This window comes from Ctenopharyngodon idella, chromosome 5 (genome assembly GCF_019924925.1).
Source record: "Ctenopharyngodon idella isolate HZGC_01 chromosome 5, HZGC01, whole genome shotgun sequence".
Taxonomy (NCBI): Eukaryota; Metazoa; Chordata; class Actinopteri; order Cypriniformes; family Xenocyprididae; genus Ctenopharyngodon; species Ctenopharyngodon idella.
The window spans coordinates 43,566,139-43,588,172 of NC_067224.1; the positions used below are offsets into that span (position 1 = coordinate 43,566,139).

At 36.0% G+C, this 22,034-nt stretch overlaps 1 long non-coding RNA gene across 1 annotated transcript; it reads left to right on the top strand.

The window, feature by feature from the left end:
• The first annotated feature begins 16,409 nt into the window (after nucleotides 1-16,409).
• Nucleotides 16,410-18,665, top strand: LOC127513125 (uncharacterized). Its single transcript, XR_007930333.1, has 2 exons — nucleotides 16,410-16,698; nucleotides 17,558-18,665. It is a non-coding gene; the product is annotated as an uncharacterized LOC127513125 (long non-coding RNA).
• Nucleotides 18,666-22,034: the final 3,369 nt, after the last annotated feature.

Consider the following 22,034-nt stretch of genomic DNA (forward strand, 5'->3'; position numbering starts at 1 on the left):
TTAATGTTCATTTATTAAACATATTAAGAAATGTTCATTTCCAACATATTTTGGGTTCATTTTAAGCGAGCAATACAGTAATATTTAAACCATAGTTGGGTTAAATAAAACTACCCAGCAGGTTGGTCAAACATTTATCCCAAGTTTAATTTTTGTATTTTCAGTTTTCATTTTAGTTTACGTTTTAGTAATTTTTTTTTTTTTTTTGTCTTTTGACATTTTTTATTATTATACAATTATACAACACAATATTTACGTTTTTTTTTTTTTTTTTTTTTTCAGTTTTAGTCTTTTTAGTACTTCAAACACTTAGTTTAAAAGTTTTTTTTTTTTTCATCTAATATTTATATCTATTTTATTTCAAGCTTTTTCAGTCATTTAAAATGTATGTATTTTATCTAATATAAGGAACAGTCCACAAGTGCCACTCATTTTCAGCTATCTGGTGTCAAAAAGGTTTTTAGTTTTTAGTTAGACTTTCATAGACTTGCAGGAGAATGACTCAAAAACACCAGCTGCATTGTGTATTATCACATCCTATCCTAGTCAACTTTTCCACATTAATTTCCTCTCTATAATTGGACCAACGAACAGTGATTGTGCCTATGCCTGATTATCAGTGCTATCAGAGTGACATATTTGTTTGGTGGGCTCGATGTCTCGATTTTAATCAGGTCTAAAAACAAAGGGCACACGTCTGGTGAGAGCGATCGGGGAACTGGGTTTCGGTTCACAGCAGGGCCAGAAAAGAAAACAGATTTGCCTTCAACTCCTCCGAGAGCAATCAGACCATCATGAAGTACATGGAGTGACAGAGTCCCTTGTGCGCCGCCTTCATACAGACCTGTGTTTGTTTGCTGGTTCCTCCCACTGCGTAGTACTCAATCTCATGCAGAATGACGCAGCATTCCTCGGGACGCTGTCTATTGTTATAGGCGGGACCAGGCGTCTCCTTCTGTCCCAGGGGGTTGGCGGGATGTTTGTCATAGTGTGTATGTGTTTGTTTGTTGTTGGTCTGTGATGAAAACTACAATGAATGGCACATGGTGCTAGAAACAAACTTTGATGTTGATTAGACAGACTGAAACTTCATCTGTGTGTGTGTGTGTATATATATATATTACACACACACACACACACATCTATAACATCTATATATATTTTAAATAATTATATCAAAATTGAATGCATTAAATTGACAGTCCTAATAATATTGTCTGAAACTTTATGAAATACTTTGCCTATAAATAAAAAAATCATCATTTACCCAAATCTTAACCCAAGACTTTGGCTCAGAATGTGATTTGTCACATAGGCAGTGGTGGAAAGAGTACTAAAAACTGTACTTAAGTAAAAGTATTGCTACTTAAGAAATAATATACTTGAGGACAAGTATAAGTACTGAAAAATAATATGACTCAAGTAAGAGTAAATAAGTAGTTGTTGAAAAAACTACTTAAGTTACTACGTTACAAAGTACTTTAGTATTAATTTTCTTTTTTTACACAAAATGAGCCGATTTTAAAAAGATGGAGCACTAAACAGTCTCATGTAAGTTTTCTGTTTCATTCATACTGGAAGCCAGAGGGCACCCTCGTGCAGAAAGTCCACAAATGAGAGTCATATTAAACTTGTGATATTCCAGGAAATCCCTTATATGGACATCAGGTATTGCTACAGCTGAATAATGCAGACAGAAACATTTTGACTGATGAAATATGAAGACAATAAACACACAACTGCGGGGATATATCTGTGTTTATCTGTGTTCTTCAAGCCATCTCGGGTATTTTTATAAGAGTAATGTATATCTATAATGCAATGCTAATTGACATAGCCTGTATCATAGAATTTTGTAACATAGCCTAATATATTTTCCGGACCACAGAAGTTATTTCAAACACGACTGACGTGTAAATATATGCTATTTAGTGATTTTGGAGCAAAACATGATATTAATCTCATAAACTGTCGTATTTTATGCTATGCTAAGGAAATGTACTAGCTATCCCTGTTGCCAATAGCGATTGTTTTATTACTAATTTTGAAAAGTAAGTCAGTCCACATAAGATCATTCGAGTGTTTTTAAGAAGGGCAAAAGCAAAGAAGGGTAAGTGAGAGATCCGATCAAAGAAATGAGGGATTAAAACAGTATGAATAGAAAAGTCATAGTAAAAAAATGAAGTGGGGTACGGGTCAACATGTTAAAATGCTCTTTTTTTTCGTTCTACCCAAAATGTGCCGAGAGCCCACTGTTGCTATAGTAACGAACTACACTTTAACATGCATCTGACTGACAAAAAAAGTGTAAATGAGTACACCCCCTTTGAAAAGTATCATTTTAAACAATATCTCAAAGAACACAAAAACAATTTCCAAAATGTTGACAAGACTAAGTTTTATATAACATCAGTTTAACTTATAACATGAAAGTAAGGTTAGTAATATAACTTAGAGAACAAAATTATCAGTTTTACTCAAATTAGGGTGATGCAAAAATGAGTACACCCCACTGAAAGTCTCTGGAGCAAAGCTAAATTTTAGACTACAAATGTCTAATTTAATTCAACCACAATTGAGTCTAATTATTCATTACACAGGTGTCCAGCAGACAGTTGACTATAAAAGGGTGTTAAAACCCCTTCCCATTTCATGCTGTCAGCAATGGCACCACATGGAAGAGAAATGTCACAAGACCTGAGAAAGAAAATAATTTCTTTACACCAGAAAGGTAAAGGCTACAAGAAGATCAGCAAAGCTTTACTTATCAGTCAGAATACTGTAGCAAAAGTGGTACAAACATTTAAAAAAGATGGAACTGCAACCATCTCACAGAGACGTCCAGGTCGTCCACGGGAGTTAACACCTCGACAGGAGCGTCTTCTGATGAGAAGGGTTGAAGGAAATCGGCATGCAAGTTCACTGCAGTTATGTAAAGAAGTAGAAAGCCAAACTGGGGTGACTATTTCCCATAACACAATACGGCGTACACTGCAGAGGAATGGCATGTATGGGTGCCGTCCACGAAAGAAGCCCAGGCACAAAAAAGCCCAACTAGAGTTTGCCAGGGCCCATGCTGACAAAGATGAAGACTACTGGGACTCTATACTCTGGAGTGATGATACCAAGATAAGTGTTTTTGGAACTGATGGCTTCAAAACTGTATGGCGTCGCAAAGGTGAGGAATACAAAGAAAAATGCATGGTGCCTACAGTGAAACATGGTGGTGGCAGTGTCCTTATGTGGGGCTGCATGAGTGCTGCTGGTGTCGGGGAGCTGCATTTCATTGATGGCATCATGAATTCACAGATGTACTGCTCTATACTGAAAGAGAAGATGCTACCATCACTCCGTGCCCTTGGTCGTTGTGCACTTTTCCAACATGACAATGATCCTAAACACATTTCTGAAGATGAACAGGGTGAAAGTGATTCGGTGGCTCCTGATCTGAATCCAATCGAACACCTATGGGGAATTCTGAACAGACAAGTTGAGCATCACTCTCCATCCAGCATCCAGTCTCTAAAAGAGGTCATTCTTGAAGAATGGAAAAAGAAGACTTGGTGCTGTCATTAAAAATCATGGAGGCCATACAAACTACTAGATGTAGTAGTTTTTGTTGTGGGGTGTACTAATTTTTGCATCACCCTAATTTGAGTAAAACTGAAAAATGTGTAATCTAAGTTATATTATTAACCTTACTTTCATGTTTTAAGTTAAACAGATGTTATATAAAACTTAGTCTTGTCAACATTTTGGAAATAGTTTTTGTGTTCATCGAGATATTGTTTAAAATGTTACTTTTCAAAGGTGGTGTACTCATTTACGCTGAGCACTGTAAATCATGCAATCATATTTCACTGCTGTTGCTAATGTTGAGGTTATTTCAGCTTCATACAATGTTTGCTAACGCACATTTAGTACAATCAATGGTATGACCCATTTCAGGAGCTGCCAAAATTACAATTTAAAATCAGGATATGAGCATAGCTCACATTCACTAAAATATTGAAATGTTAGCGATACTCATTAAAACGCAAGCGCCAGTGATTGAATGTCAAAGTTTAAAAAGTTCCAGCTCGCCCTGTTTCTCCGTTAGCACCTTTATCAAAGTACTTTGTACTTTTGGTGAAAAATAAATGTAGCGAAGTTGAATACTTTATTTTATTCAACTCAAGTAAAAGCAAAGTAGGGATGGGCATTTTCCCAAAATATTGTATTCGAATATTTGGGCTCGTAAAAAAGGAATATTCGAATATTCGTTTATTTAAATGACGTTAAACGAGAAATACGTTATTTTTTTAATTCATCAAGATTTTGTAACCATTTATGAACAAGCTTACGTTATATCTTAAGGTTTTCTTTTAGTTCAAAGCATTAAACAATATGTGTAAACAAAAAATATAAAGAGCAAAAGCATTCAAGCTCAAGCAGCGCAAACGTGAAAAACGCTAATAAAGGACAGCGCCAGTTATCGTACAGAACGTACATACAGTATACACTCGAGTCAGTATATAGTTATCGTTTTCATATTGTTCATGTTGAGAAAAACAATAATATCCACATGCTCGGGTAAGAAAACGAGCTGCGCTGACAGACGTTGCAGAGACACAAAGATAATGGTGTGCTAAGCTAAGTTTCTAACAGCAGCACTTTGTGTTTTCTGTTCGTAAATATGTCTCCCTTGATGAAACTTAAAGGAAGCATATGTCTCAATTATTTTGCTATCAGATAAGGTATCTTCTTGGCTCACTCGGGGGTACAGCTGCGCTTACCTGTCGTGAGTGCAGCTGTCTTTCCTCATTATACGGTTGTTTTGATTTCATGTGCTTTCTCATTATGGTAGTGATATTATGATAACTCGTATTCATTAATTCATTTGGTCAAATGTAATTCCATTTTGTAAGATTATTTTCATCTAAGTAATTCCAAACTTCGCGAGGCAGACGACAACATTATGTGACGATGAAATAAAATAAAATTGTTAAACACGCTCCACAGCGCCACCAAGTGCATTTAGTTATAACTGCGAGTTTTAGTGCTTAGGATTTATCATGTATTCACTGCATTTACAGCCAGCAAACATAATAGTAAAATTCGAATAGTAATTTTTTTTTCTTTTTTCGAATATTAATTACAATATTAATTAAAGGTACCACAATTTAATTACACTCAAAAATGAAAAATGTACTCAAGTACTGTCACGGTGAGCAAATGGTGACAGATTTTTTTTTTCTTTTGAATGAACTATTTCTTAAAACACAAAAGTCACTAGTTTCAATCTAGTTTGTCCTGTTCATTGTTTTACGGGTTGTTTCTGAACTTCACAAATCACAAAAGAAGAATTCTCAACATCCATTTTCAAAAAACTTTCCTCCTTTCCCATTCTATATGTCTATTTTACAGTGTTTTTTTGTTATTATAAGTTCCCATTATGAAAATAAAAATATTCTTCTGAGCATCTCCATTTGTGTGAAAGAAAGTCACACAAAAGGTGACTAAATGATGAATAAATGTTCATTTTTAGCAAAAGCTCTTTGTTGAGGGTAAAGATGAATGTACAGTTCAGCTTTCGGAGCGATCAGTGGCACGAAGAGCGCGCTGATCAAACGGTCTGGTGACAATGGAGGGAAAAGGCTCCTTAAGACCGAGGCCTGTGTGTATGTGATGTCTGGAGTGAAGCTGCAAGCTTCTGATAAACCCAAAGGGCCTCGTATGTGTGTGCTGGATTGCAGAGTCAAATTCAACATCTGTAACCTCCGAGAGAAGCGTTTTGATATGAAAATGGAGGGAAGTTGCTTCTCTATATAGCGGGTCACCTTTAGTGCAAAATGGATGTTGAGGATTCTTCTGTTGTGATTTGAAGTTCAGAAACAACCTGAGAAACAATGAACAGGGCTAACTTGCAAGTCTCTAGGCTGAGTCTCTGACTTTTGTGTGTTTTTTTAAGGAACTGTTCATTCAAAAAAAGAAAATTCTGTCACAGTTTACTAATCCTTTGTTCAAAATCTGATTCTGAGCCAAAGTCCTGTTGAGATTTGGGTAAAAATGATGAATTTTTCACTTATAAGTATTTTATAAAGTTGCAGACAATACTATTATGGCTGTTAATTTAATGCATTCATTTAATGTAATTAAGTTATTTATATATATTTATATCTCCTCTCCACCAATAAGCTGGTGTGTGGTGGGCGTTCTGGCGCAATTTGGCTGCCGTCGCATCATCCAGGTGGATGCTGCACATTGGTGGTGGTTGAGGAGATTCCTCCTTCCATATGTAAAGCGCTTTGAGTACCCAGAAAAGCACTTTATAAATGTAAGGAATTATTATTATTATTATTATTATTATTATTATATATATGGGTCAATGACGTGATGGGTAATTTTTTTGTCCAAAGGCCTTAATAATAATAAAAAACAAAGATATGACATCCAAAGTATGTAAGGTAGTACAACTAGATCTCTTTTATTGAATCCAAAATGTTTTAATCATATTTTGCTACATATAAAGGTATTTTAAAGATTTTGAAATGTTAAAAGGTCATTCGGTTTAACGGTCCAAAGGCCAATACAGCCATTTCATTTGTGATTAAAATATCTTAAAATGAAATAAATGTATATATTTTTATTCTGCCATGATTTTATAACATCATATATCAACATAGTGCAAAATGGTATTAAAATTATGTGTAGAAGTCGTTGCTTTGTTAAGAGAAAGAATGTCCTGAAAAATGAATTTCATTGATGTCATTCAGTGTAACCAATATAAAGGGACCATTTTGGATCAAATCATGTGGTCAATATCATGTGACATCATTCAGACACATGCAAAGGACCACATGGTCATGAAGCAAAGGAACTAACTCCCTCTTAACTATTTGAAAAATTCATGTTCTCACTTGCTCATACGCATGTCCCGAAACATCAGGTCATTTGGTACAACCGCTATAAAACATGGAAAATATTGTAATATATAAAAAACTTGTACTAAATATAAAATGTTTAATTGTCCTTTTTGCTAGCTAGCTAGATATCAGCCTGTTAGCAGCCTATCTTCATTCTGTATAACCAAAAGTGTCTTTTGGTAAAACCAAAATGTTGGTTAAACCGAATGACTTTTTTTGGTGCCAAATTTGGTCCATCTTGTAAAAAAATGACAAAAAACAGTGTTAATTGATTATAAAAACCACATAATCTCATTGTTAACACTTAATAAAACTTCTATATTAACTATATCTCCATTGTGTGTTTTTATTCATCAGTGACCCATATATTTTGCATATGTATAATCTACTCAAAGTTTATTTTGTGAGCTTGTATAAACACAAAAGCCATCAATGATTGATGGCTGATCAATGAATGATTCTAATTGAAGATGTTACATCTGTAACTCTGCATGTTTACATTGAGCAGCTGCTCAGTTCAGACGATTCTTCCATGTGAAACCTCTGATCTCAAATCAGCGTCCTCGTCTTCGTCACGTCTCCTTGACTGTCCACACAGCAGCGTCAGCGGGATCCCGCAGATGACGTGAATCCATCCAGCTGCTCATTAAGTCTGATCTTGCAGTTTTGTGACTGTCTTTGGGTTTGTTGGAGTCAGCACAGCGTGTCAAGTCTGTTTACTTTAAAAGCCTCTGGCTTATGAAGCACTTCTGCTACTCAAAGTTATAAAAGAGGTGCTTGTAGATGTTGTGAAGTTTTTATACTGATTTTACAGTTTTGCCTTTGGCCTGCCCAACACGTTACAATGCACGTTGTCAAGCACTGACCTGGATGACCTGATTTCATTCCATGTTTAATTCAGCAAGTGGCATCCAGTTATCACAATGTTATTTTAATATAACTGAGATACTATTATTATTATTTTAGATTTTCTGTTCGTTATATCAGTAGTAAGTCCCACAGCAGTCAAATGTATGGAAGCTTGTTTCCCCCACTAAATAAATAAATAAATAAAAAAGGTAATTGCGACTTTTTATCTTACAATTCTGACTTTTTTCTCACAATTTTCTCACGCAATTCTGACTTTATATCTCAATATATCTCAAGTTTATATATATTATATTGAGAAAAAAAGTCAGAATTGTGAGTTTATATCTCACAATTCAGACTTTATAACATGCAATTGTGAGTTATAAAGTCAGAATTATGAGATATAAACTCACAATTCTGAGAAAAAACATCAGTCTTTTTCCCCTCACAATTCTGACTTTATAACTCACAATTCTGACTTTATATCACGCAATTCTGACTTTATATCACAATTCTGACTTTATATCATGTAATTCTGACTTTATATCACGCAATTCTGACTTTCTATCACAATTCTGACTTCATATCACGCAATTCTGACTTTATATCATGTAATTCTGACTTTATATCACGCAATTCTGACTTTCTATCACAATTCTGACTTCGTATCACGCAATTCTGATTATAACTCGCAATTGTGAGTATATACTGTAAGAAGTCAGAATTGTGAGATAAAAAGACGCAATTACCTTTTTTATTTTTTATTACATGGCGGAAACAAGCTTCCATACATATGACTCTGTTTCCTGACAATGAGCCATCTGTTTGTTCTTTGTCACTTAATTTTTGTGTTTAATCTCTGCTCTGGTTTTCAGGAGCCCTTATATATCTTTAATGCATTGTGTCCATATATATGTATTTATATTTGTATATCATGGTGACAAAGTGCTTTGTTGGGCTGATTCTTGCAGTTGCATGCTCAGAGTGCCTTCCTTTTAAAAAGTCCATATCCTAAATAAAACATGCTGTGAAAAAACAGCGGCTGTCTAAGAAATGTGCCATGCTTCCCTCTGAACGTCACACATGCTCCTAAATTGTCTGGACGTAGATTGAAACGCTCTCTTAAAAGTACAGCGAGGTGCAAGACGGTTGATGTATTTTACACTTTACTGGGTTGTTTGTTTACAGCGGCCTCAAAAGGACACTGAAGTCACACTTAAAAACATATAAGCGGCATTGTATTAGTAGGGCCTTATGATTTCTGTGGGAATCGCAGAATCCAGTCATAAAAATGGAATTTACTGTATATTAATATATCTAAATATTTATATATATTAATCTTGGATTAATATATCTAAAGTATGACTGTACTCTTCAGGATATGGACTAGTGTCTGTGGATATTAAAGCATGAAAAATACACACAGAAACTCAAACGTCTTCACGACAATACGTCAAAATAAAAGTTTAGTTTAGCTTGAAGAAATTGTGACACAAATATATTATTACTGTGCAGTAAAATGTACTTCTCAAAGTAACAATAGTAATAATACCATTATTAAAACTTAAAGTAATATCAAACAATTAAAATGAAAATTTAAGAAAAATGAAACAGAATTCATAGAAACGCACAGCCTTATTCAATGTGTTGATGTAATTTTGAACAGCTCCTCACCTTTTTAAAATAGCCAATAGTGTTTTGTTTATATCACAACTCGGCCAGAGCAGTTGAGCTCAGTAAAGCCTCAGTTTCCTCCAAATCTCTAACCGTTTCTCCTACTAATCTCCTCCATATCGCTTTAAAATACAGCATTCTGTGCAGAATTCAAATGGGTACGATGTGTTTTGTGCTTTGCGCCGACTCGCGCATATGATCAGCTCTGTTCTTTTGTGTCTCTGGACCGGAGCAGACTGTGTGCAAGCTGTGGCGGTTCACGTGACACTAATGTGAAACCAGACTTCATTTGCTTCAATGGAAAGCATATTTACACTGTCTATATTTACACGGACTTGGGCTATGATTCTCGCTTTGGGTGCGAGAGGTCCTGGGTTCAAATCCCGGACGAGCCCCCACTTTATGCCCTATATAGTGCACCATGTGCCATTCACCATGTAGAAAATAGTAAATGTGTGAACAAGTGACCAATTTCAGCCGAAGATTCAGCATCTATTTATATTGTAGGGGGCGGGATGCTTCAGATTCTAGAGAGCATTTGATTGGACAGAAAGTCTGATGAGAAGCTGAAGTGCAGGGTGATGTCATCAAAATCATTGATCCATATTGGTGGAAGTGAGAGATGCTTATATCTTCTAAATAAAAATTTTGTCATTGTTTTGGAGCTGTAAGACTTGATTTTCCTGCTAATATAAAAACTGAGATCAAGCACCCTGCAATAAAGCAATAAACCTCATCTGGAGAGAAGATCTCAAAGAAATAGCATAGGACAACGCCTTGCCCAAAACTCTCTTCACACATCTACAGTATGCAACCCTTTCCCCCACACACACACCCTCCTTCCTTTCCCCCTGACTCAAGTCACTGAAAGTTCTCGAAAATGTATAATGTACCTTGTGTATCTATTGTTTTTTCCTTTCATGTTTGGTATTATTTTAAATGTCTCAGTGCGATTGGTAAAATTGTCTCAATTTCACAGCAGTCACTGGTATTATGAGGAAGATTGAAAACTAAGGAGAATTCTGTCCTCCTTTTGGGTGGTGTCTCTTCAAGATATCTGAAAACCCACCCCTCTCCCCCCAAAACAGGTGTTGGTGTAGTAAATATTTACAATCCTTTTGTTCTGGTCTGGGTATTTAAGGGAAAGTGCAAAGCAGCCATTTGGGATCTTCTGTAGCCAGAAACCCCCATGCAGTGATGCGTAAGTGTCTTAAAAACACTAATCCACCACTGTGTGTATATGCATTTCTTACTCTTAGAGTCATCTTTGAGCAATTGATGTTATGTATTCATGATTTCTGAATTGGCTTCTAATCGGTTATTTGTGTAATTGCATGATACATTCTTACCTGAAAAATAAATATTATTCTTGATTTATTCTGCATTATTCTTAATTCATTATTTCTAGTAGATTAAAGCGAAGGTATTGCCGCAAATTTGTGTTCAGGATTGATCATACGGGAGGCTTAATAGGTGGAGCTAGGTGCCAACCTATGAACATCAATTGAGACTATTTCGATTTCTGAGTATCGCTGCCTTAAATAAGTTGCAGTTTTCGCAAATATATAAAAACTATGCTTTTTGTTACGAGTAAGCAGAGCGCGACCGACTTAAAGGTAGATATTACCCTGCATCCTCTGTCTAAGGTCAGAACTGACTAGTTTGTGATCGTGAAGAGCAATCGGCCGAAGTGACTTTTCTAAGTGATACCGGGACCGCAGTGAACGAATAATTGAAGATATTAGGTAATCAGAATTATCAAAAAACTAAATTAATACATAACTAATGATTAATTTCTAATTGGAAACACCATCTAAGAGTAATAATCATTTGAAATTGGAGTCAGATTAAACGAGCAGCTAAAGTAAAATTGAAACTAAATTCTAGAACTTAAGTGAACTTCACAGGGGTGCTGAAAAGACATACATGTGTTAAACCTTCACCCAGGCCGTCGGATTCCGTTTTTGGGCCGATGGGGGGTTTCTTACAAAGTGGTGACCCCGACGTGATCTCCCATATCCAGTTGGCGAGTGTCTTTTCAGCGGAAAATTGGGATTTGCAACAAGCAAGAGGTTTAATGATCTTCTCTATCTTCAGCTGTTGTAGTCCATTCTTATTTGCCTTTTAGAAGTGTTGAGGGAACGATAGACGCATCCCATATAGACATATTTGTAGAATGGGTCGGCATACCCAGATTTAAGACCGGAGACCGAAATCCAGTGGGAGAATTAGACAACCACATTTTATCAGCACTGTAAAAAAAAAAAAAAAAAAAAAAAACGTAAAAAAAAAACGGTAAATGACTGGAAGCTACGGCTGCCAAACAAAAACCGTAAAATTAAAGTAAAATATCTTAATTCAAATAAAGTGCAAAAACAATACTTTTACAGAAATTTTCATTAAAAGTTTTAGTGAAAAATTTTATTTTACAAGTTTTTCCTTGTTTAAATTAAGATATTTTTACGGTTTTTGTTTGGCAGCCGTAGCTGTTTTTTTAGGATTTTTTTACAGTGTAAAACTGTTATTTTACAGATTTTTCCTTGTTTAAATTAAGATATTTTACTTTAATTTTATGGTTTTTGTTTGGCAGCCGTAGCTGCCAGTCATTTACTGTTTTTTTATGATTAAACACAGTTGTACCTATTTTTGTACCCAGAAACATGCCAATTATTACACCAAAATAAAACCAACCAGCTAATATTTTCATTAATTGCAGCAATGTCTTACAAATGTACTTGATTGGGATCATTAGATTACTCAAGATATCATAGGATGAAAATTCTGTCATCATTTACTCATGTCTTTTCCAACCTGTAAGGTAAATGAAAATTCTGTAATTAATTACTCACCCTCATGTCATTACAAACCCATTAGACTTTTGCTCATCTTCGGAACACAAATGAAGATATTTTTGATAAAATCTGAGAGATTTCTGTCCCTCCATAAACAGCTACGCAACTGAAACTTTGATACTTAAAAAGTTCATAAAGAGATTGTAAAACTAATCCATATGAATTGAGTGTTTTAGTTTACATTTTCTGAAGAGACTCGATCACTTTATCTGAGGATTTAAAGGGTTAGTTCACACAAAAATAAGAATTCTGTCATTAATTACTCACCCTCATGTTGTTCCACCCCCATTAGACCTTCATTCATCTTCAGAACACAAATTAATATATTTTTGATGAAATCTGAGAGATTTCTGATCACTCCATAGACAGCAACACAAACAACAGCCACTTTCAGATGCTCAGAAAGGAATTAAAGACATTGTTGAAATTGTCCATGTGACTTCAGTGGTTCAACCTTAATATTATGAAGCGCAGAGAATACTTTTTGTGCACAAAAACAAACAAAAATTACAACTTTTCAACCATCTCTTCTCTTCCATGTCATTTTACTATGCTATTCACATAGTAAACACAACGCAACACTTCTGAATTCTACATCGGACCGTTGGCTCAGTATTGGTGGACTGTTCATGTGAGCTCCACGACACATGCGTGTGATGCTGATTCAGGAGCCGCCAATAGTGAGCCAGCGTGGAAGAGAAGAGATTGTTGAATAAAGTCATTATTTTTATTTGTTTTTGCGCACAAAAGTATTCTCGTCACTTCATAACATTAATGTTGAACCACTGTAGTCGCATGGACTATTTTAACAATGTCTTTACTACATTTCTGGACCTTTAAAGTTGCAATTATGTTGCTGCCTATGGATGGTTAAGAAAGCTCTCGGATTTCATCAAAAATATCTTAATTTGTGTTCTGAAGATGAACGAAGGTCTTATGGGTGTGGAACGTGAGGGTGAGTAATTAATGACAGAATTTTCATTTTTTGGCAAACTAAACCCAAATTTTCTGTCCCCAGAAAATTTGGACTAAACCACTCAATTTATATGGATTAGTTTTACAATCTCTTAAATTAACTTTTTGAAACGTCAAAGTGTCAGTTGCGTTGCTGTCTATGGAGGGACAGACAGCTCTCAAATTTCATCAAAAAAATCTTCATTTATGTTCTGAAGATGAATGAAAATCTTACAGGTTTGGAACAACATTAGCGTGAGTAACTTTTGTGTTCAAAATTTACAAAAATTATATAATTAGAATGTACAACATGAATCCATTTTCCAAACCATTTTTTTGTCTTACCCTGAATCATTATGGTACACTTATATTAAGTGTTTATATTCAGACTATTTTAGACCGGTCAGGTCGGCACCGCTGCGGAGTAGCACAGTAACTGCGTGACTCGTCATAGACATAAACAGAGAGAAGAAGCTCCGGCTACAATGTTCTTCTGCAAGACGCATGCAGTTCTGTTTATTAAATGCTAGGGCGCCAAAAATTACGGATTGCAGCTTTAATGACATTTTCATTTTTTGGGTGAACAATCCCTTTAAACTAAAGAATGTAAATTTGAATTGAATTGTCAGTAACGGTGTTCAGCCTTACATTGTTCAAACCGGAGTCGACACTGATGGAGAGACTCAGGAAGAAGTTACAACTTTTAGAATGAAACTGGACGTTTCTGAATGGTTAGTGGATAAATTTATGTAGTTGCTGTGGAGTTGATTAATCTTTTGTGCAAATCCAGCGTTGAATTGACCCTCGTTTGTGAAGCAGTCCGGCGTAAAATGACGGCATGACAACAACACTCTACTACAACAACTCTTCCTCTTCTCTAAAGCAGTCCAACATGGCCTCACCCCCTTTGTTGTGTGTTCTCGGGGGTGGGGTTTATGTAAATTTTAGGGTTAGTGATGTCCCCAACCTGGGAATAAGCCCGTTGTAGTCCCTACCAGCCTTTTGTTGTAGACCTTAAACGGCGAATTCTTTAAAAGAAAATATCTCCATTTGCATTGGATATTTGAGCACTGTAACTTTGCAGCAACATTACACACTGACTAAAGTTAAAAAAGTGAAGTCATAATCAAGGACCCCTTTAAAGATGAAGACAGTCAAGATTGTGTGTGTTTGTGGTTAGTGGATGATGTTGCTAGTTAGTATTTAGTTCATTCATGAAACTCTAGAGGGCGCAGGCTGATCTGTAGGCAATCACATCATTACGGCATGGCACAAGCTGATTGGCCTCTGCTGATCCTGCAGCCAATGAGATTGCTTGCTCAACATTTAAAGTCTGGTTCATTGTTTGCTGTAAGCTAGTCCTGCAATGCGATATCAAAGTTCCTCTAAACCCCTCCACCTCCCCAGCTCCACCTGCCTAGATCGGCTACGGGATTTATGTATGTCTATTTATGTAGCAATGTATCTATTAGCAGTAGCAAGTCTGTACTTGTTCTGCAGCAGCAGTGTAGAGACCAAATACATTAACATTATTCAATAACTTGCTAAAACTATTCAGAGAGTTGATGTCATGATTGAAATATGATTCTTTACCTGTGTGATCTTGAGGAGAACTGACTTCATACATGCACAGAAAAATCACCAAAGCAATCAAGAAAAGTGATCCTGCAGCATTTGATTGATATATGTGCATGCAATGCAATGACATTCAGACATTTTTATGTGAGAAAATACTTTTCTTGTCTGTATATCTAGTATAGTTGGTGAGACTTCCTTCACTTTGACTGAACTTGCTGTAAGTGCATGTCTTATTTGGAGAGCTCGTCCAAACTTTGAACTTTTCAGATTTGTGCGTGTGTGTGAACATTTTCTGCTTGTGCATTCAAACTTTCTGTATGGGGGAGATATTTTAGCCTGTCATGAATTATTCAAATGTTAGAAATAGTCGCCTAAAACTATGGAAAAGGTGGAGTGGTTTTTTTAAACTCTGAGGGCCGTTTCTCCTCAAACACCTCTTTTCTTCTCTCTCATGCTCATGTCTTTAAAGAGATCATTCATCCCAAAATGTAAATTCTGTTATCATTTACTCACCCTCATATTGTTTTAAGCCTGTATGACGTTCATTCTTCTATGGAACTCAAAAGTAGTCCCTGAACGGAGCCCACGGGAGGGAGACAAACAAGATCATCTTCATCTTCTTTCTGTTCTCTCAGGACATCATGGGGACAGACACTGCGGTCCTCACAGCTGTCAACACACCAGAAAAAATGAATAACGTGGAAAAACAGAGGTGAGGGGCCCTTCCCAGGGGGCCAGGGATCAGGGCTGTATTTTGAAATGAAAACTCTGTCATGTTATTGGCCATAATGCTGATTCACCACTTCTCAGGTTTGTTATAACCAGTGGACTGTTAAAGCTAGTTGAACAAACTTTTTCAGAGTTTCAGAGTAGGTTTAGAGTTTTACGGAGCTCACTATAAACATTCTCTGTCGTCTGAGAGTTTGATGTCTCGGTTCGATTCACTTCTTGTGAGAGCTGGCACAACTCACTTTTCTGCTGAAGATTTAGAGATTGGCTGCATCCGAAATCACATACTTCCCTTCTACATAGTAGGCGAAAAACAGTATGTGACAAAAGAAGTATGTCTGAATTCACAGTACTCATAAAAGTGTAGGCAAAAAGTATCCGGGTGACCTACTACTAACCAATAAATGAAATATGGATAAACCCAACGGTTGGGTTAAATGTTTAACCCAACATGCTGGGTAGTTTTATTTAACCCAACCATTGTTTAAAAATGACTATATGTCTGGCTTAAAATGAACCCAAAATAGGTTGGAAATTAAAAATCAGACACATAATAACTAGAGACAACAATAATAATCAAAAGGTAAACATTTATTAATGAGTAATTTCATAAATGTTCATTTATTAAACATATTAATGTTAATTTCCAACATATTTTGGGTTCATTTTAAGTGAGCAATATAGTAATTTTTAAACAATAGTTGAGTTGAGTAAAACTACCCAGCACGTTGGGTTAAACATTTAACCCAACCGCTGGGTTTGTCCATTTTTAACCCAGCCTTTTTTACTTTCTCTGAAAGGAAGGACCCTAAAGCAGAAAAATGCTTAACTTCACTTTATTGCAACACAAATATAAAACAGCGCAAGTCGCTGGGCTCTGAACCAACTCTGGGCGATAGGCAGAGGGAAAGTCAAACAGGCTGGGGTCGAAATCCAGATCAGTCCATCAGCAAATAATATCCAGTCATGAGCCGAGGTCAGACTTACAGAGAGATCATCAGACAGTATCAGAGAAATCCAAGCTCACGGTCAAGATCAGGCTGATAGTCAGAACGGCAAGACAGTCCAAGCAGGCAAGCAGTGTACTGAAAGAGAATCCAGACTCCAAAACCAGAACCAGATCAGATGGTCAAAACCAGGAGAGCTGTCCAAAGCCGGTGAGTTCTGGGGGAAAACAACGTAAAACAAAAACTAAACAAAACAAATCCAAAACTTAACAAAATAATAAACATATAGATATGTCAGTGGTGTAGTTCATTTATAGCCTACCTTTAGCTTTTTGCTTCTGGCGACTGCATTCTAGTTTCATAAAAGTGGTTCATCTGTGAAAATTATCTTGATGAACAAAACGTGTAAGTATCATAAACTTTTCTTGATCACAGAACTTATTTTTTTGTGATAATTCTAAAGGCTATGGAAAAATCCTTTTGGGATTTTGTCGTGGGAACCAGCGTGATACCTAACTGCTGATTGGCCTACAAAGTTACGTCACAGTTCCACCACTCTATTCGTTTCTCATTGACCTGTTATGGCTTGGAACTCTGTAATTTCACAGCTGGACCACCAATCACAGAGCTGAATGTGTTAGGCGGAAAAATCCTAATATGGAGAAAATGGACATCTATACAACACAAACTGAATGGGCAGATTTGAGAAAATTTAATTAAGAAGATTTATAAAATGAAAACTAAAAATCACATGAGCCAATATTTTATTCACAATAGAACATATAAATAACATAACAAATGTTTAAACTGAGAAATTTTACAATTTTATGCACAAAATGAGCTCATTTCAAATTTGATGCCTGCTACAGGTCTCAAAATAGTTGGGACGGGGGCATGTTTACCATGGTGTAGCATCTTCTCTTTTTTTCAAAACAGTGTGAAGACATCTGGGCATCGAGGTTATGAGTTTCAGGAGTTTTGGTGTTGAAATTTGGTCCCATTCTTGCCTGATATAGGCTTCCAACTGCTGAAGAGTTTGTGATCGTCTTTGACCTATTTTTCTCTATAGGTGAAAGATCTGGACTGCAGGCAGGCCAATTCAGCACCCGGACTCTTCTACGACGAAGCCATGCTGTTGTAATAGCTGCAGAATGTGGTTTTGCATTGTCCTGCTGAAATACACAAGGCCTTCCCTGAAATAGACATCATCTGGAGGGGAGCATATGTTGATCTAAAACCTTTCTATACCTTTCAGCATTCATAGTGCCTTCCAAAACATGCAAGCTGCCCATACCGTATGCACTTATGCACCCCCATACCATCAGAGATGCTGGCTTTTGAACTGAACGCTGATAACACGCTGGAAGGTCTCGCTCCTCTTTAGCCCGGAGGACACGGCGTCCGTGATTTCCAATGAGAATGTCAAATTTGGACTCGTCTGACCATAGAACACTTTTCCACTTTGAAACAGTCCATTTTAAATGAGCCTTGGCCTACAAGACACGACGGCGCTTCTGGACCATGTTCACATATGGCTTCCTTTTCGCATGATAGAGATTTAGTTGGCATCTGCAGATGGCGCGGCGGACTGTGTTTACCGACAGTGGTTTCTGGAAGTATTCCTGGGCCCATTTAGTAATGTCATTGACACAATCATGCCGACGAGGGATGCTATGTCGTCTGAGGACCCGAAGACCACGGGCATCCAATAAAGGTCTTCGGTCTTGTCCCTTACGCACAGAGATTTCTCCAGTTTCTCTGAATCTCTTGATGATGTTATGCACTGTAGATGATGAGATTTGCAAGGCCTTTGCAATTTGACGTTGAGGAACATTGTTTTTAAAGTATTCCACAATCTTTTTATGCACTCTTTCACAGATCTGCCCATCTTTACTTCTGAGAGACTCTGCCTCTCTAAGACATCCCTTTTATAGCTAATCATGTTACAGACCTGATATCAATTAACTTAATTAGTTGCTAGATGTTCTCCCAGCTAAATCTTTTCAAAATTTCTTGCTTTTTCAGCCATTTGTTGCCCCTATGCCAACTTTTTTGAGACCTAGCAGGCATCAAATTTGATCATTTAGTGGATAAAAGTGTAAAATTTCTCAGTTTAAACATTTGTTATGTTATCTATGTTCTATTGTGAATAAAATATTGGCTCATGTGATATGAAAGTCTTTTAGTTATTCAAATTTAAAAAACGTCCCAACATTTCCAGAATTCGGCTTTTAATTAACGTGTCGGTGTTTATTGTCAATTATAAATTCCTCTCTGAGGGCATAGAAGGCCCTGACGGTTCCCCGCTGTCATTATGTGTATGGAATGTCCTCTTAAAACATGGAAACCCAACTTGTGTGTGTGTGTGTGTGTGTGTGTGTGTTGTGGTTTGCACCTTCTGAATTGTGCTGTGTGGACACACTGATTTGAAACCGGAGAGCTAGTCTAAATCAGCACTGACTGAAGCTGATACACATGCTTCAGTCAGTCAGTCAGTCAGGAGGTCAGACGCAAATCCACAACAACAAGCTGAGACGAAAGCCCATCTATTCCATCATGCTTTCAGCTTCTGTTCTTGATTCTGTCTGGAGGTGAAATTAAATCTCTCTGGAGAGTCGAACACTTCTGTAGAGAGTCCATTGCTTAATACAGAATAGACAACATACAAACACATTCATAAATTACAAGAGATTAGAAAGTAAATACTGTATGTGGTCTTGACACACAAGGCTGTAACATTGTTTTTTGTGCATTAGTAATGATCGTAGCAATGGTCCTTTTCATTTAGATGCATGCATTTGATCAAAAATACAGTAAATATGTGAAATATTATTCTGATTTAAATGAACAGTTTTCTAAGTGTGTGAATATATAGTAAACTGTAATATATTCCTGGGATCAAAGCTGAATTTTCAGTGTCACATGATCCTTCAGAAATCATTCTAATATGCTGATTTGCCGCTCAAGAAACATTTGTTATTAATGTTGAGAACAATGTTGAAATGCATTTTTATTTTCAGCATTCTTTAATGAATAGAAAATTCAAAAGAACAGCTTTGATTTAAAATAGAAATCTTTTTACCAATATAAACTGTCACTTTTGATCAATTTAATGCACCTTTTGTTGAATAATAGTATCAGCTTCTTCAAATGAAACAATCATAATGACCACAAACATTTGAACGGCAGTGTATTTGAATAATTGAGAGGCATCAGAAATCCTTTCTGCATTAATCATGAGCATTAATAATCTGAAATATTCACTCCCACAAACATTATTCAAAGTGTGTCAGACTGATCGGCGAACTCGTATTGTGTTGGGAATGAAAAATATCACTAATGAGTGGTTTTCCCTTCTTTTCAACACTTGAGAGGGTCTTTGAACATGTATTTTTTGGTCAGATCAAGAAAGCTGGTCTTGAGCACAAAGGGTCATTTCAGCCCTCAGAATAAAGGGAAACACTTTCATATTTCCTCCTCACTTCCTTCTCTGCTTCCTGTCTTCATGATGGTGTCTGAGAGGTGTGTTATCGTCACAGCATGTGTCGCTCTGCCATCTGCTCCGTATCGAGCGAGACGTCCTCTGGGAATAGAGTTAAACAATGCATGTGGTTTTCACTGCGTTTTTGAAAAGGTCGTGCCCTCTTCTGAATAATCAGCATCATTTGCAACCACAACAATGTTCAATAGTTTTTTAGATCAGCATAAAAATGCGTTTCATCCCAAAAGTTCAGTTAATTATACTTTTTAACTGCGTTATAGTCTTTTATAAACTACCGTCAAAAGTTGTGATAATTACGACTTTTTAATGTTTTTTTGAAAGTCGTCTTTTCTGCTCAAAAAGGCTGTATTTATGTGATCAAAAACACAGTAAAAATGCTAATATTATAAAATATTATTACAATTTGGTTGTTGCTTAGTGGTTTCTAACTCTCATCTCTCTGATCTCCAGTCTGTAGATGTGCATCCCTGGGATTTTTTCAGCTGTTTTATTGTCCAGCAGGTGAAAATGCTTAGTAAAGTTACCTAGTAAACACTGCAGGACGACGCACACACTCAACTTTAATATTTAGTCTTCGAGATTTAACCTCATCACTAACACACAGTATGATCAGAAGTGATGCTTGACTTGGCAAACACCACTAATGATAATTTATTTAGGCTACAGTATATGGATCCTTTATTTTAAGTAACTGATATAAACTTATTCTTAACATTATAGAATACATTTTTCCATCACAGTTTTTCACAGTAATATTGCTTATTAATAATTGTTTTTTTCCTCCTAGAGCGAATATCAAAAGAGGAAAATCACTCAGAAGTTTTCAAGAACTGATTTCTAATCAGTGAGACTTTAAAACGAGATGTTTGACTTTCCCTTCTGAGTTTGGCAAATCCCAAATGGTTGTGGTTTCAGAAGTCATTGTAACGAAAGTTCATGCAGAGGTTCAGTGTGTGTGTGTGTGTGTGTGAATGTGTGTGTGTGTGTGTGTGTGTGTGTTATATTTACATAGTATATTGTGAGATCAGATTTCAGGCTTAATATAAAGTAAGTCACATATATCACATATGAATTATATTAATTTTAGTCACATATACAGTAGAAAATTACTTGAGATCTTGAAAATTACTTGAGAAATAAATGTCTTTTGCTCTTTTTGCAAATACATATATATATATATAAATCACTTGTATTTGAACAAATATGATACTATTATATGCCAAGTTAAGTAATTTTTATTTCTGTAGTGCTCTTCTGCTCACCAAGGCTGCAATTACTTGATGAAAAATACAGTAAATACAGTAAAAATAGTGAAATATTATTATAATGTAAAATAGCTGTTTTCTATGTGAATATATGTTAAACTGTAATTTATTCCTGTGATCAAAGCTGAATTTTCAGCATCATTACACCAGTCTTCAGTGTCACATGATCCTTCAGAAATCTTTCGAATGTGCTGATTTGTTGCTCAAGAAACATTTCTGATAATTATCAATGTTGAAAACAGTTGTGCTGCTTTAATATTGTTGTTGAAACCATGAAATATTTTTTTCAGCATTTATTTGAAATAGAAATCTTTTCTAACATTATAAATGTCTTTACTATCACTTATGATCAAATTAATGCTTCCTTGCTAAATAAAATCATTAATTTCTTTAAAAAAATCATAAAAATTACTGACCCCAAACTTTTAAACTCTAGTGTATATCATGTGATCTTCTCTCATTTATAGTCACTCTATTTCACTCATTCCACTGTTCACGTTCCCCAAAACCACCTCAGATTTGAGCAATCACTCATTTTCGTAGCATAAATAGCGCAGGACTGAAGTTTGAAGCGTAAACTTCTAGTTTCTTTACCGCTTGTCTGTGCAACTCTGAAAGGAATCGTCTCACGGTTCATCTTCTCAAGAGCCTATTTGGGAAGTTGACAGCGGACTCTTTTCTTTTTGAGATGTAAATATTTCTGCTAAAAAGGAAGACGTGTTCATTATTTGGCTCTGTCGTTATGAAAATCTCTCTGGCAGTCCACCCAAAACACTCCC